This window comes from Convolutriloba macropyga, chromosome 5 (genome assembly GCF_964194025.1).
Source record: "Convolutriloba macropyga chromosome 5, txConMacr16.3, whole genome shotgun sequence".
Taxonomy (NCBI): domain Eukaryota; kingdom Metazoa; phylum Xenacoelomorpha; order Acoela; family Convolutidae; genus Convolutriloba; species Convolutriloba macropyga.
The window spans coordinates 62585453-62600291 of NC_134472.1; the positions used below are offsets into that span (position 1 = coordinate 62585453).

The 14839-nt window shown below is 34.1% G+C and overlaps 1 protein-coding gene across 2 annotated transcripts in view; it reads right to left on the reverse strand.

Moving 5' to 3' along the window:
• The window catches only part of LOC142340154 (potassium voltage-gated channel subfamily KQT member 1-like), a 103319-nt gene extending 88787 nt beyond the window's left edge, over nt 1–14532 (reverse strand). Inside the window, exon 1 of one of the 2 annotated variants that reach the window (XM_075390658.1) lies at nt 14189–14532. The gene's annotated coding sequence lies outside the window, so the exon portion shown is untranslated. Of the gene's footprint in view, nt 644–14188 lie in introns of those variants that run through there. The other variant, XM_075390657.1, reaches the window with a different exon arrangement.
• Nucleotides 14533–14839: the final 307 nt, after the last annotated feature.

The window sequence follows — 14839 nt, forward strand, 5'->3', positions numbered from 1 at the left end:
AAACAAGCAACTGTGACTTCTACTGACAGTTTATCCCCCTATGGGTATAACTTCCCATGTTGAGAGGGAGTGAACAAAGAATCATAACAGACAGCAGGAAGACACGAAAGGGTGTGGGAAAAACTACGTCACCGCAATTGATTGCTTCCTCTCAACTGTTTCCTAGTTCACCCACGCTTGAAAATTACAACCATGAAAGTGATATTTCACTGGTTTATTTTCTACTATTTGCAAATTGTAATATATTTATCCTGGAACTAATGTCTTAAAATTGAAGCGATATAAATTAGCTGCTAACTGGCAATCCTGATTTTTGTTGACGAGCTAGGACTTGAAAAGGTCTTCAGGGCTGAAAGGGAAATGTCCAAAATTATTCCCTGTTTAGGAATAAGCACAGGTGTCAACAACGGAATTACGAGAAAAAGGAAGGGGTGAGGGGGGAGCGTTAGTAGGCGGCTGTTAAATGTTACAAGTCTACATGAAAAAACAATTTCATTGAAAATAAGCCATCAAGAAAAAACGTGGTGAAATAAGAGTTATCGTTTATAATTGATAAATTTTGATGGAGTTGACCTTAAATCGAGCAGTGAACAATGTTTTTTTATCTATAAACGAGAGCTGTAATTTATTTGCTCAATCTATTTGTTGTCAAGGAAAACAAAACATCAGCATTTAGAGAAAAGCGGCCCTTAATTCAATGAAGTAAAGTAAGAAGGTAGAAGATAACAATAAAAAAACTGTGCGTGGTAAGCTTTTAATTAAGTTTTTTCAATCATAAAACAGAACAGCGGTCAAAATGTTCTCCTCTAAAGAGTTGCTGTAAAAAATGTTTAGGAGAATGCGTATGTAAATTTCGACGTGTATTCTAATGTTGAGTCTGAATATCTATCAATGGGAAATCCTTTCGAAAGGCCGCATCATCTCAAAAAATGAGTGTACGTGCGCAGGAAATAGGCTACAATGCAGAATTGGGAAATCTATAGGAAAAAGGGCAAAGAGAGAAGGCTACTCTATTTAGGAATGTTTTCAACTCATAGCATACAATGGGCAAAATCTCAAGGGCTTTTTCCCCCTTTATGAAGTACAACCCTTCATAAAAATTATACCCGTCTCGGTCACCCATTCAAAACCTATTTTTTTGGGTCTGAAAGTAACTGAAAGGTATACAAATAAAAGGAGAAATGAAATGAAATAAATCATTTGTACGGAAGATTTATGCTGCTGTCCATTTTCTAACTTAATATTGATAATTATAATGAATATTTCGAATTCTAATCCATTCAAATTTTAATGCAAATGCAATACTTTACGTCTGTTTGTTATTTTCAACCTGAACGCCAAAATGACGTGAAGTTGATGTCAAAAAAATTGCTGAAAACATAAAGTTAATCAATTTCCTTCTCCCAAATTTCAACAGAGAGAACTGACGTATTTCACTTGTCAGACAGGAAGCCATTTATGTTGTTTGTTCAAACATTTTCTCAAATGCCACGCCAAGTAAGTTGTCACGTGAAGTCAATTAAGATGAACGAAGCAAGACAAATGGAAAAAATTGTTCTAACTGAAGGTCAAATAGGCTGTAGAGGTAAACTATTTACTGAAAATAATCAACATTAATGGCGCTGAAGAATAATAGCGTTGTTTGCGCCCACGAAAACATACGAAAAACAAAAAAAAACACAAAGATAACTGAAATTGAAAATTTGAAACTTAGTTCAATTGCAATTTGTTTAAACCGTTATTTTTTGTTGAGTTGTTAAGTTGAGGTTCAAACATGTACCCATTCTTCAATTGAAATTCGTTTTAAACAATTTTGTTAAGCAATTTGAAACATAACAAACTGTTGAAGAGCTGAGCAATGAGCCGAATGCATCGATTTTACCAATCCTTTTTCCGTTAACTAAAACATCTTTCTCTGTAATTTTGATAAGTTTTCTGAACTGATGATACTGACTTTTTTATTCTTTTTTTTCAAAAACATATCAAGCGACATACGGAAAGGAATTTGATCCCAAAAAGGAGTGAAAATCGAAAGATGAGGAAATTCAGATTGACTTACCAGATTCATTTAAAGTACTTGACTTTAAGCAACAAAATTGCTGACTCCAACCAAGAGCAAGTTAGCAGACAAACTAAACAATATTTCGCCAGCTCTGATTTAGGAAATTGTTAAAACCAGCAAATCATCTCATCTTGACATTTTCCCACCCTAAATATAGTGATCACTATGTTAAAGATATCAGCTGAAGCCAGCTAATTGTTGTAATATGTAAGACAGACCTAAAAATTATCATATATTGCCTACTAAAAAAGAGTTACTGTATAACACCAAGCCTAATGCACTCGTTAAACTTGTAAATTTCTGGAAAAAAAACGGTGCTTATAAAAATCAAAACATGCTTAAAACCTCATCCAAAAAAGTTTTCCAAAAATTTTCTCATCCAAAAAAAACGAATGGTAACTATTTGTACGTGAATGAAACCTCACCTACTGCAAATAAGTTGAAATTGTACTTTGAACAAAAAAAAATTTGCAACTAACACTTGATAACTGGACAACTTGTGCAGTATCAGTATTTAGCAGCGATCTTACAGATCAAACAGCTGAAAAGAAAACTGGTTGCAGTAAAAAATACTGGCGATTCAATAATGCACGAGCGAGTGCTAACGATAGTTCCAACTCATTTAAGCACAGATTTGTCTTTTTGCAAAGCGAAGAAAAGAGAGCGAAAAAAGTTTGCATTTGGGTCTCCTGCTGAAAACAAACGTTTCACTGAAAGCGTGATTGGTTTCCACTGAAAAGACAAATTTGAAAAAAAAATGATTATTAATATATTAAAAGTTTTAGACATACCGGCAGATTGCCGGAAAATAGCCACCGTTGATTCTCATAACTTTATTGGGAGTGCAAGAATAGCAAATATCAACAAAAATTGATTTTGAATAAAAACATTTTTAATTGCGATTTATTTTGATGTCGTTTCGTAATTGAACATACTCCTGTCTCTCAGTGAGAGGCTACAGGGTCTAGTATCAAAACCAATAAGCATTATAGATAGTAACTAGAACTTATGAGAGCAAAGATCAAGTACCAGGCATCTAAAAATGGGCTTTATAGGTTTATCCCGTTCCTATTTCTGACTTCGATTTTTTTATACTGACTGTCTTCATTTTGAATTGCTTTGCTGAGCAGCTGCTATTTAAAAGGACTTTGAGCAGAATGACAGAAGAGTGAAACTAGCATAGAGAAGTCAAAAAGATTTTACGCAAAATGTCGAAAAAGCGGCAAAATGGGCAAAGCGAAAAAAAGTTCGACGAAGTAAAAAAAAATAGTCGAAAGTGTCGATTTTACCAATCCTTTTTCCGTTGATTAAAACATCTTTCTTTGTAGTTTTGAAAATTTTTCTGAACTGATGATACTGACTTTTTTATTATTTTTTCCAAAAACATATCAAGCGAAATACGGAAAGGAATTTGATCCCAAAAGGAGTGAAATCGAAAGATGAGGAAACTCAGATTGCCTTACCAGATTCATTTAAAATACTTGACTTTAAGCAACAAAATTGTTGACTCCAACCAGGATTAAGTTAGCAGACAAATTAAACAATATTTCGCCAGCTCTGATTTAGGAAATTGTTAAAACCAGCAAATTATCTCATCTTGACATTTTCCCACCCTAAATATAGTGATCACTATGTTAAAGATATCAGCTGAAGCCAGCTAATTGTTGTAATATGTAAGACAGACCTAAAAATTATCATATATTGCCTCTTAAAAAAGAGTTACTGTAAAACACCAAGCCTGCTGCACTCGTTAAACTTGTACATTTCTAAAAAAAAACGGTGCTTATAAAAATCAAAACATGCTTAAAACCTCATCCAAAAAAATTTTCCAAAAATTTTCTCATCCAAAAAAACGAATGGTAACTATTTGTACGTGAACGAAACGCCACCAACTGCAAATAAGTTGAAATTGTACTTTGAACAAAAAAAATTTACAACTAACACTTGATAACTGGACAACTTGTGCAGTATCAGTATTTAGCAGCGATCTTACAGATCAAACAGCTGCAAAGAAAACTGGTTGCAGTAAAAATTACTGGCGATTCAATAATGCACGAGCGAGTGCTAACGATAGTTCCAACTCATTTAAGCACAGATTTGTCTTTTTGCAAAGCAAAGAAAAGAGAGCGAAAAAAGTTTGCATTTGGGTCTCCTGCTGAAAACAAACGTTTCACTGAAAGCGTGATTGGTTTCCACTGAAAAGACAAATTTTAAAAAACGTTGAATAATAATATATTAAAAGATTTAAACATACCGGCAGATTGCGGGAAAATAGCCGCCGTTGATTCCCATAACTCTATTGGGAGTGACAGAAAAGAAAATATCAACAAAAATTGACTTCTGTTTAAAACATTTTTAAGTGCAATTTATTTTGATGTCATTTCGTAATTGAACATACTCCTGTCTCTCATTGAGAGGCTACAGGGTCTAGTATCAATACTAATAAGCATTATAGATAGTAACTAGAAATTATGAGAACAAAGTTCAAGTACCAGGCATCTAAAAATGGGCTTTATGGGTTTATCCCTTTTCCCTTTCTGTCTTTGATTTTTTTATACTGACTCTCTTCATTTTGAATTGCTTTGCTGAGCAGCTGCTGTTTAAAAGGACTTTGAGCAGAATGACAGAAGAGTGAAACTAGCCTAGAGAAGTCAAAAAGATTTCACGCAAAATGTCGAAAAAGCGGCAAAATGGGTAAAGCGAAAAAAAAGTTCGACGAAGTAAAAAAAATAGGAGCGCTATATTAGCCGGCTGATAAGATGAGGGCGGCTATTGAAAATATATACCAAATATCTTTGAAACGAATGATTTAACCATCCGTGCTTTATTAAAATGAAACTTTCCGTTAAAATTTTTCATGCTTGTTGTCTTTATTGATATTTTGATTTGTCTCAATAAGATCAGGTTGTTTGGTCGAACAGTAGGATGAAGTCATGTGAGAAGTACTGAGTTAATTACGAAAAAATTGCTTTTAGTACTGTAGAGAGTTTCTGAGCATCGATTTAACAGTCGACTTGTATTATTGAGCAAAATCCACAAAGGCATATTTCAAGTCAGTAATTTTGGGGTAATGACGATTTGAGATCAGCTGTGCAGTAGTGAAATTATGCAACACTGGACTTAAGATCAGCCTTAAGTACAATCAAATACTATTGACTGTTATAATGAGAAATCTTCGAATCATACCATGCAACCAATCATACCAGATCTACTTAAAAGTAGACTTTCTAACCATTCTCTTGTTTTCACTAACACACCCATTGTTTACTTCGGTTGAATACTTGCATTGATTATTCGATTCTATGTATTTCACCGACGAACTATTAAAGAGTTTGGGATTCACTTTCACAGTTGTAACTCTCCCCGAAACGTTTAAATGGAGATTTTACCGTCCATCGACGCCAATTCTAGTGTAATGAGAATTGAGAGCTTTGTCACGCCGAGGTACACTTAAAAAAATTGGTACATCAATGGCACTAATTTCGTTGGTGCAGAAGAAAAAAATGTTGGAGCAGAATCAGGTGGAGGTTAAATATTCTTAGCGCGCCACACCACAGTGGCATCCGGGATGAGTTCGTATGTGATCTTAGGAACGTGTTATAATATGCCCTTGATACGCGCAATCGCATGGATGACGTCTTGGACAGCAATTTCCTGCATAGTGAAGTTCGCTTTGAGTTAGGGGCGGTTGATGCCTTTTCGCGCCGATTCATCAAACCGGAACGCTGTGAGACCAAACTATTTCATATTGGGGAACTTCGCCTGCAGGACCATTATTATATCGATGGCTGCGACAATTTTCATCACCGCAAACGTTATTCGCGTGCGCATTCGTACTCTAAGGCAATTTGATTACATTGGATTAAAGAATACGAGCCATCAAAAAATTGCCGTTGCTCCAAGTGGCAAACGTCCGCCGAAAAGCAGATAGGGACCGGCAATTTGATCTAGATAAAGAGATTAACCCTCGGGATTACCATCAAACTTCTCGGATTAAGAAGACCTCTACAGCTCCGACAGCGTCACACGCTCCACCGTCATACGAACGATGACGAAATCGAAAATGCATATTCACTTTCTCTTCAAACCAATACAACCTTTCCCATCATCTTGTTGGGTGCCACAGGATGTTACAACAGCTAAATAACGTAAAATAAGAACGTGCCAATCTGATTTGTTCAGAAATGACAGACAGTGTTAACTTATGATTAAGTTGCCGATAGGTGAATCAGTTTCTTCGTCTGATTTGACCATATGTTAAGCTATTAATTATCAATTAATGGATGGTCTGAAGTCTATGTTTCGAATATTGCGTCTAAACTAGCTTAACTTGCAACTTTAGAAAATATTCACGTGCTCGGATAATTGCAGTTACAGAAAAGCTTAATTGACAACAACTTCTTTTTGATAAATTTTTCACACACTTGTTATTGCACAGGACGTTAAATTTTTCAAAAAATTTTCAAAATAAACAAAAGTGCCCGGGTTGAAATTTCTTTGATTTCATACAAGGATCATATATGATTCCATACTGTCCATACTCGATTTCTTAGTACGATCCTTCTATGAAATCCAAGAAATCATATATGATCCTTGAATGAAATCCAAGAAGTCATATATGACTCCAGCATGAAGTCAAAGTATTCATACATGATCCTTTCATGAAAAGTAAGAATTCATGCTCAAAAAAGTGTATGATTCTATTATGAAAACAAAGAAATCATATATGATCCTAATATGAAATCAAAGAAATCATATATGGACCTAGTATGAAACCAAAGAAGTCATATATGATCCTATTATGAAATCAAAGAATTCATACATGACTACTTCCATGAAACCCAAGAATTCATTCTAATAGGGTGTATGATCTTAGTTTGAAATCAAAGAAATCATATATGATCCTAATATGAAACCAAAGAAATTGTAAATGATCTGTGTACTAAACCTCAATTAAGCCCCGGTGTTGTATCCAAAGCGCAAGGATCCTCAAGGCGCAAGGTTGGATCCAAAGAAATCTTTTGTATATAAATATATACACCCGGGTTGAAGTTTCTTTGATTTCATACAAGGATCATATATGATTTCATACTGTCCATACTTGATTTCTTAGTACGATCCTTGTATGAAACCAAAGAAATCATATATGATCCTTGTATGATTACCAAGAATCATACATCTATTTTTTGAAAATCTTTAACCATTTATATTTTTTGTTTTTATTCGGTAGGGCATCACATATATGATACCCCGGCATCACATTGTGATCCGCCAAAAGACCCTAACGTACAATATCAATTGCAAGTTGGGCACAAAATAAAAGAGTAAGTCCAAACAAATAACAAAATTTTTGACTTACTCTGAAGCTAGTGTATACATATAAATGCTCATTTATAAAAAAAATAATCACAAAAAAATGCATATCACGTCATATTCGTTTTCTGAATAAGTTCAAACCACAAAGTTATTCTTTTAGCGCACACAAAGAATCAAATGTGGATTGCAAATGCGATATAATAATTTAATAAGTCCTCTGACTACATTATACGAGAATTTGTATTTAATCCAAGAAATTTTTTCAACTTCAATGGAAAATCAGAATTATACAGTTTTTAGTCTTTGAATTTTTTAGTATGATCCTTGTATAATTTCTAGGAAATCATATATGGTCGTTGTATGACTACCAAGAATTCATACAAATCATATATGACCTAGTATGATTACTAAGAATCATATATGACCTAGTACGAAATCAAAGAAAGTTGTATGATCGTTAACCCGGGCATAAATATTTATATAGATATATGAACCTAATAAGAAATCAAAGAAATTATAAAGGATCCTAGTATGAAATCAAAGAGCTAATGTTTGATGTAAACGAAATCTAATTATCGCCGTGAGGTTTGCAACTGACACCTAAGAAAACTTAGGAGTCAACATGCAATCTGTCAGCACACTAACGAGTAAACAAACCCGGGTGATTCCATCATAAGCGTGATGTTTGTAAACCTGATTATTTTGTTTTGCTTAACTGTTTGGACTTGTTTATGAGCTCATTTAGTATAACTTGTCAGAATGTCTGAATATATCCGTAAATAGGGTATGGCAAATTAGAGATTTACCCGCAATCTCTTATTTTAGATATCAGTGACAAAATAACCTGTAAAAACTCTTCTCGTTTGAAGGTCAAACAATAGTGATGGTATGCAAAAGAAACGCTTCAAGGGCTGAAAAGAGAAAGAGCTGCGGGCGCCTAATACTCACGTAATCTGTACAGACAATTATACCAATTAGAGGAAGAGCGTTTAAAAGAGAAAAGCTTTAATTGCTCTTTTATGACAATTGAGTTCAGTATTTCCTGAGGCGGCTAATTACTACAATGGTAAGCTGAAAAGGCCATAGTTATTGCGTAATCCATCCACACGCGTAAGAAAAAAGGAAAAGTGAAAAGACAATTTACGCATTTGTCCCAAGGTATTTTTTAAAAGGAGCTTAAGTTTTCTCTATAACTATCTTTGCCATAAGAATTCAAGGCAGATGTTTATTCATGTTAAAAGATGCAATAAGTCATTATCCCGACTGTTGTTTTTGAGGGATATTACATGCAGTACAATGTAACGCTTTCTCTATTATTTAACCATTAGCGTGATTATTTAACAATATATTTAGTTTAAAGAAAACAAAAATTTATTTTTTTAATTAAGGAAGGGATCTGCTCTGTTTCTCTACCTCCCCTCCTTCGAACGAATTTGAAATTCATTAATATTAATACGATTCAAAGAACTTGTTTTGAACACACTGACATATTTGTGAACAAGTGATTAATCCATGTGTCCATATCATTGATGTCACAACAGCAGCGTTCGTGGACAACAACAAAATACTCAATAGGAATATACACATATGTTTTTCTAGAGGTTTTTTTTACCGGAAGTACTAATTATTTAAATGACTTAGAAGTAAAAGCGAGTAAAATTTTCATATGAACTAATGTTTTCTGAGCGAGAGAAATTTTTTTTGAACATGCGTTGCGTTTAGTGAATGACTTTTCGAATATGAAAACTCTTTTTGAGACAGTGGTACATATAGAAAACCTTTTTGGCCATTTTTCATCCATTTGACTCATTTTTTCCCTTGTAATTTGGTTTCTTGTATAAATATTTTTTGACCAATACTGCATTAACACGTAGCTCTCTGAAAATAATACCGCAAAGATTTTTAAAGCCAAATTATGCGCTTTAAGTGGGTTTAATTGTAGAGGCCATGAACAATTCGAAAAGCAACAACGTATGAACGAAAATTGAACAAAACTAAATAAAAAAGAGAGAGAATAACCTGATGAACTGATCTAGTGAAACGAAACATGACATACTTTGCCTTTTTATGCGATGTTTTTATAACCCTAGTTACAGTTTTAAGTTTTAAAGTTTTAATATTATGCTAGGCAAAAACTTCTTGGTTTATCTCAAAGATCTTGAACAGAGAAGTCATCAATTTTTTTGCCCAACTTGCTATGATTTTGATAAATCTTGTCCCATATACAAAGAGTTGTTGAAGCAATTAAGATAATAATAAATTTACCCGAATCTAATTTCCGATTGAAAAATGAGGCTAATTGAATCAACAGGAGTTCTGAACAATCTTTTGTACAGAAAGCGATTCAAAGAGCAAAACTGTGAACAGAGCAAAATTTGAGCACAAAAAATAAATTTTTGAAATTGGATACCACATGTGGGTTCCTGGCCAAACAGCTGAAAAAAATTCATAGCTCAAAAAAATTAAAAAGAAATCATAGTAATGTAAAAAGCAGACCAAATAGTTGGTTTTTAAACTAACGATAGCTGAATTTTTTGACACTTTTTGATATGTTGTGCATAATCATAAGAGTTTGTGTTATATCTTTGATTAAATGTGCGTTTTATTTTTACAACTTGGAAAGTCTTCAGATGTCATGGTTAATTTTCCTGGTTATCTTGCCCAGATCCTCTTCCTTGACACTCATGCAAGGATCTTTCAAGTTGGTACATATCTTGAAATTATCTTTCCAGGTATCAAGTTTCCGGTAATCAGGGAGGGGTTCATGCAGCCAAATAAAAATAGCCAAGAATGGTAAAAAAACAACCTCGAGTTTCTTCAGACCAATGCAAATAAACACACGTACGTGTTAACAAAATCGGAGCAAACTCCGAAACGCACATGAATTTTATTTCAAAACAAATTGTATCTTCAGGTTTATAGAACCAGCGATAATCTGAAAATTTTGTACGCTATTGCTGATAATTATTGTTGCTGCTGCCAAAATAAATTATGAAACAAAAAAATTCATGGTTTTTAATAGCCAAAAGCAATAGCTGATGCATATATTGGCCTGCTCATGGTTTTTACATCACGATGAGGAGTATTGGTTTGCTGGAGGTTTTTTTGCCGAAGTACTATTCATTCAAATGACTTGTGACCTGAAAGTGATAGCGAGTAAAATTGCCATATGAACTAATTCTTTCTGAGCAAGCGAAAATTTTGAACATGGGTTGCATTTAGTGAATTACTTTTCGACATTAAAAATTTTTTTGAGACAGTGGTGAATATAGATAACCTTTTTTGGCCATTTTTAATCCATTTAACTTATTTTTTTTGTAACTTGGTTTCTTGTATAAATATTTTTTGACCAATGCTGCATTAATATATAGCTCTCTTAAATTAATATTACAAAGTTTTTTGAAGCTTTATAATGCGTTCTAAGTGCAAAATAGGCACGTATTACACTGTTTTTTATTTAATTTTTGGATCTTTTCTTTATTATCTTATTTGTTTCTGGATTTTTGGATCATTGGATCTTTTTTTGCTTCATTAAGTTTTACATATACTTATCCGATTTTTGCAATTTGTGTCCAATTTCTCTCAGTTTTTGTTAGTTTTTTTGTCTTTTTTGGTTTCAATTAGTGGGAAAATCTTTCTGTGGAAAAATCTTACTTGATTGTTTTAGGCGCTGTCTTTGAAATTCAGATGAAACTTTGTTTCATCAACCAAGTTTTAACAAAGTCTTGAAGACAATTCTCCTGCCAAAAATTTCAGTGTTTCAGATCTATGAATCGATTGAACTTCTTTTTATTAAGTCAAGAGATTAGGCATAAAATCTTTTGAGCCATTAACGCTAAGTAAAATTTCCTGTTTTTCTACTTCATTTTCCTATTCGATTTTTAACTTTAAATTTATGAATTTACCAATTCTTTACTTAACTTTAAATTTATTAAGTAGTCTTTTTCTTTGTTTGTTCTTTTTTGGCAATGTTTTTGTATAATACAAACTTTGGCAAATATAACTCCAGCTTTTTTCAAAGAACTGGAGTGTTTTCTCATTTTTGTCACTGGTTTTCTATTTGTTAATAATTTCAGTATTGAGTTTTTGTTAGTTTTGTCATGATTTGCAATTGATTTTATAAATAATATACGATTTAATGTTTGCTGAAATTGGTTGTGAAAACATTGACTGATATTTAGCTCTTGCGAACTTTTTGGGGGCTGCGTTCTTCATCAACAATTTTTTTTAACTCTTTTTTTCAAGACTAATTAAATTTTGCAATAGCTTCAATTCATTTTGTCTGAACGTATCTTAAGTGCTAAAAAGATCATAAGCTTTATGACGTCAAAAAAGTTAATTGTTTCTTGAGTCCTCCTAATTGAGTTTTTTTTTCTGAGGAAGGCAATTTGGTTTCTAAGAATCATACCCGTCATATGCTTTCCTTTATTGAGTCTCTTGGGTGTCAGAGTTAATTTTGGATGAACGATTGAGTCTCTTGGGTCACATAGTTAAATTTGGATGATCTGTTTTGAAAATTACTATTAGTTAGTTTGTGACAATTACTAGTCCAGTCATTATTTTCAGCCTATGAATAATTTTTGATCTTAAGAATTTTGGCCAATTTTCAACGTTACTAAATAGATATGTTTTCACTAATATGAAGGTTCAGTGCATCAAGATATCAGAGTTTCTTCTGTCAATAATGTCTTGCGATTTGAATTTTCGTTTCTTTTCTTATGATCTCATATGATGTACTTGTTTTTATATTAGCTAGTTTCAATGATGTCAATGCTCATATCTTTCTTGTTATGAGGTATTTTTTAACAACGATATTCATCAAATCGGGAGAGGTAAAGACTTACTGTACTGACAAAAGCTAACAGTTTCCGCTGCAGTTTTCATCTTGTTGGTGATTCTCCTATTCTTCAAGTGGCTTCCGGAAATCTTACGGCAATGTTTTCCATTTCGTCGCAAGATTTATGTTACAACCATATGACGTCACAATCACTTCAAAACTGCTTTCTGTTCAATCGTTCATGCCATTTTAACTGAATTTCGTATGTGACGTCATTTTTCATTCTTGGTTGCGCGAGTTTTTAGTTCATTTGCTTGATTAAATTTTTGGTCACAAGTGACTTGCCTCACTCTCAAAAAAGACCACCTCAGTCTTACAAAATTAATTGTAAGAGATCAGGTTGTTTTTTAATCTCAAATTGAGAGCGATATGACAACTTATTCGCTTGTAACAAATTTATCTTCTGGTCATGAAGTCAATTTTTTATATCCTAAATTAATTCATTTTTATTTTTTTTTCATGGTTCACAATTATCGTTCTCTGCCAGAATTCTGTCGCTATTTTTATTGTTCTTAACAGTCAAATTCCTATAGCATTTGACTATCATAGAAATCAAAGTGGAACCACATCGCAAAGCGATTATAAACAATTCTTTACTCCAAATCTATAGTGGATTAATTTGGCGATTCCAAGTCAAGCAAATTCCACCGATTACATCCATGCTCTTCAAAACTCTTCATTGACGAATTAAAGTATCACACCTTAAACAAGACTGTACTCTGAAATGTCCCAAGACGTCTGTGAACCTTCTCTTCAGCTTCCCCTTCAAATCGGCCTCCGCCAATCTGGGCACTAGAGTCTTTGCGATCTTGACTGACGAACCACTCTGCATATATCTATGAGCACACTATCTATTATCCATTGTCCTTCAAATCAATTTGATTCGGACTTGGCCATCTCTGCCGCTTTCTGAATTGTCTAGTCTCTTTAACCGGTTTTCTTGTAAAGGTTCAAGCAAAAGTTTTTGTTCTCAAAAGCGAAGCTGTTTCCCAACTCCCCGCATATTGAATCTGAGAGACAGTTTAGAAATTCAGGCACAACCATAAGTCCGCAACCGCGTTCTTCTGTGCTTGACGGTAACCTGGTCGTCCCACAGCCTCTGCCCACAACACTGGAGGCCTCTACGTTTGAGTTGCTGACCGCTGTTTGAATGGACAAGAAGACCAAGAATTCATCAAGGTTTATCTTTATGTTGTATGTACAGCCACTGTCCACTAGCGTTTCCTTTTTAAATCAGAGCACATGATCAAGATATCTATCTGCTCAGCTAATCTATCTATCTATCAGCTGGTTCATTTCAATAAATTCGGTTGTGAGATCAAAAACACTTAAAACACATTCACAAATTGATCTTATATCTTTACAGACGACAAAAATCTCTAAAAAAAATTAGCATGACAAAAACTGGGCATGAGCCATTTTAAGGCCCCCAGTGAAACTTATTCCAGAATAAAATTTTGAGTCAGAATTGTCCTGGTCTAGCACCTCAGTCTACGTATAGATGTTTTTTTCATTAATTGTATTCGTAATAGCCGAGAGGTAAGGTGTGTGGCGAGATAATGGCGTGATAGCCGAGAGGTAAGGTGTGTGGTTCACACGCCAATGATTGAGAGTTCAATCCCCTGCCTCCGTGAAGCTGTCTGTGTGAGGATGAGCTCTTACTTAACCATAGCTTCAGGTTGACCATAGCCTGACCAATGTTGGCTGCAATGATGGTACCACGTGAAAATTTCAGACGCAAAAAAAAGTGGCTATAGTCACCAAAAAAAGAGCAATGCTGCTCATGAAAAGATCAGTCTGAAATGTGGGGAAAACTATGAAAAATGGCAGCTGAAAACAGGCTACTGTAGGCCTAATGTTGTTCCACTGCGATTACGCAGAAACCACAATTATTATTATTATTATTTATTAATGCTCACTATAATTAAGAGGATCCAGTGTGAGTGTTGTAGGTCAAATGAACAAGTACTTACTCTTTCTCGGAACAGTTTGGCTCTGTCTTGTGAGAATCCAATCATTCTTCTGAAGGTAACAAATTGAGGCTCATTGAAGTGAAAAGCAAATGCAGATGAGAAATGAGAGGGTATGTGTTAAATTAATTTCTCGGTATCAGTTTAAAACCACCTCATCATCAACGACACTGAAAAACCATAACAACAACAGTGCCCAAAATTTGCAGTCGAATTCAGTGTGAATTGATGTAGTATATTTCATGTTTACTCCTTAGCTGTATAGAATGAAAATGAGAATAGAAAACACCGTTTAGTCTATTCTCTTATCTTGTTGTTGTTGTTGTGGTTGTTGTTGTTTTCCTTGCTTTGTTCTATGTAATTGTCCTCATTTGAAGTTGGCACAAGTCAAAGGAACAAAAGGAAATTGCTTTCCAATTCCAATTAAGCAGCCGATCAAAAACAAGAGACGCCTAGAGCCATAAGCGGAAATAAAGCACACAAACATACGGATACAAGTAAACAGGAAGATACACAACATAAATCAGGCGGACAAAATAACACCGCCTGAGGGAGGGCTATCAGAGGTGGGTGTGGTACGTGAGGGTAGTGATGGAGGGGTCATTACATAGTAAATCATTTTGTAAAAATATAGCACGTGCGTCTGGGGTCTGC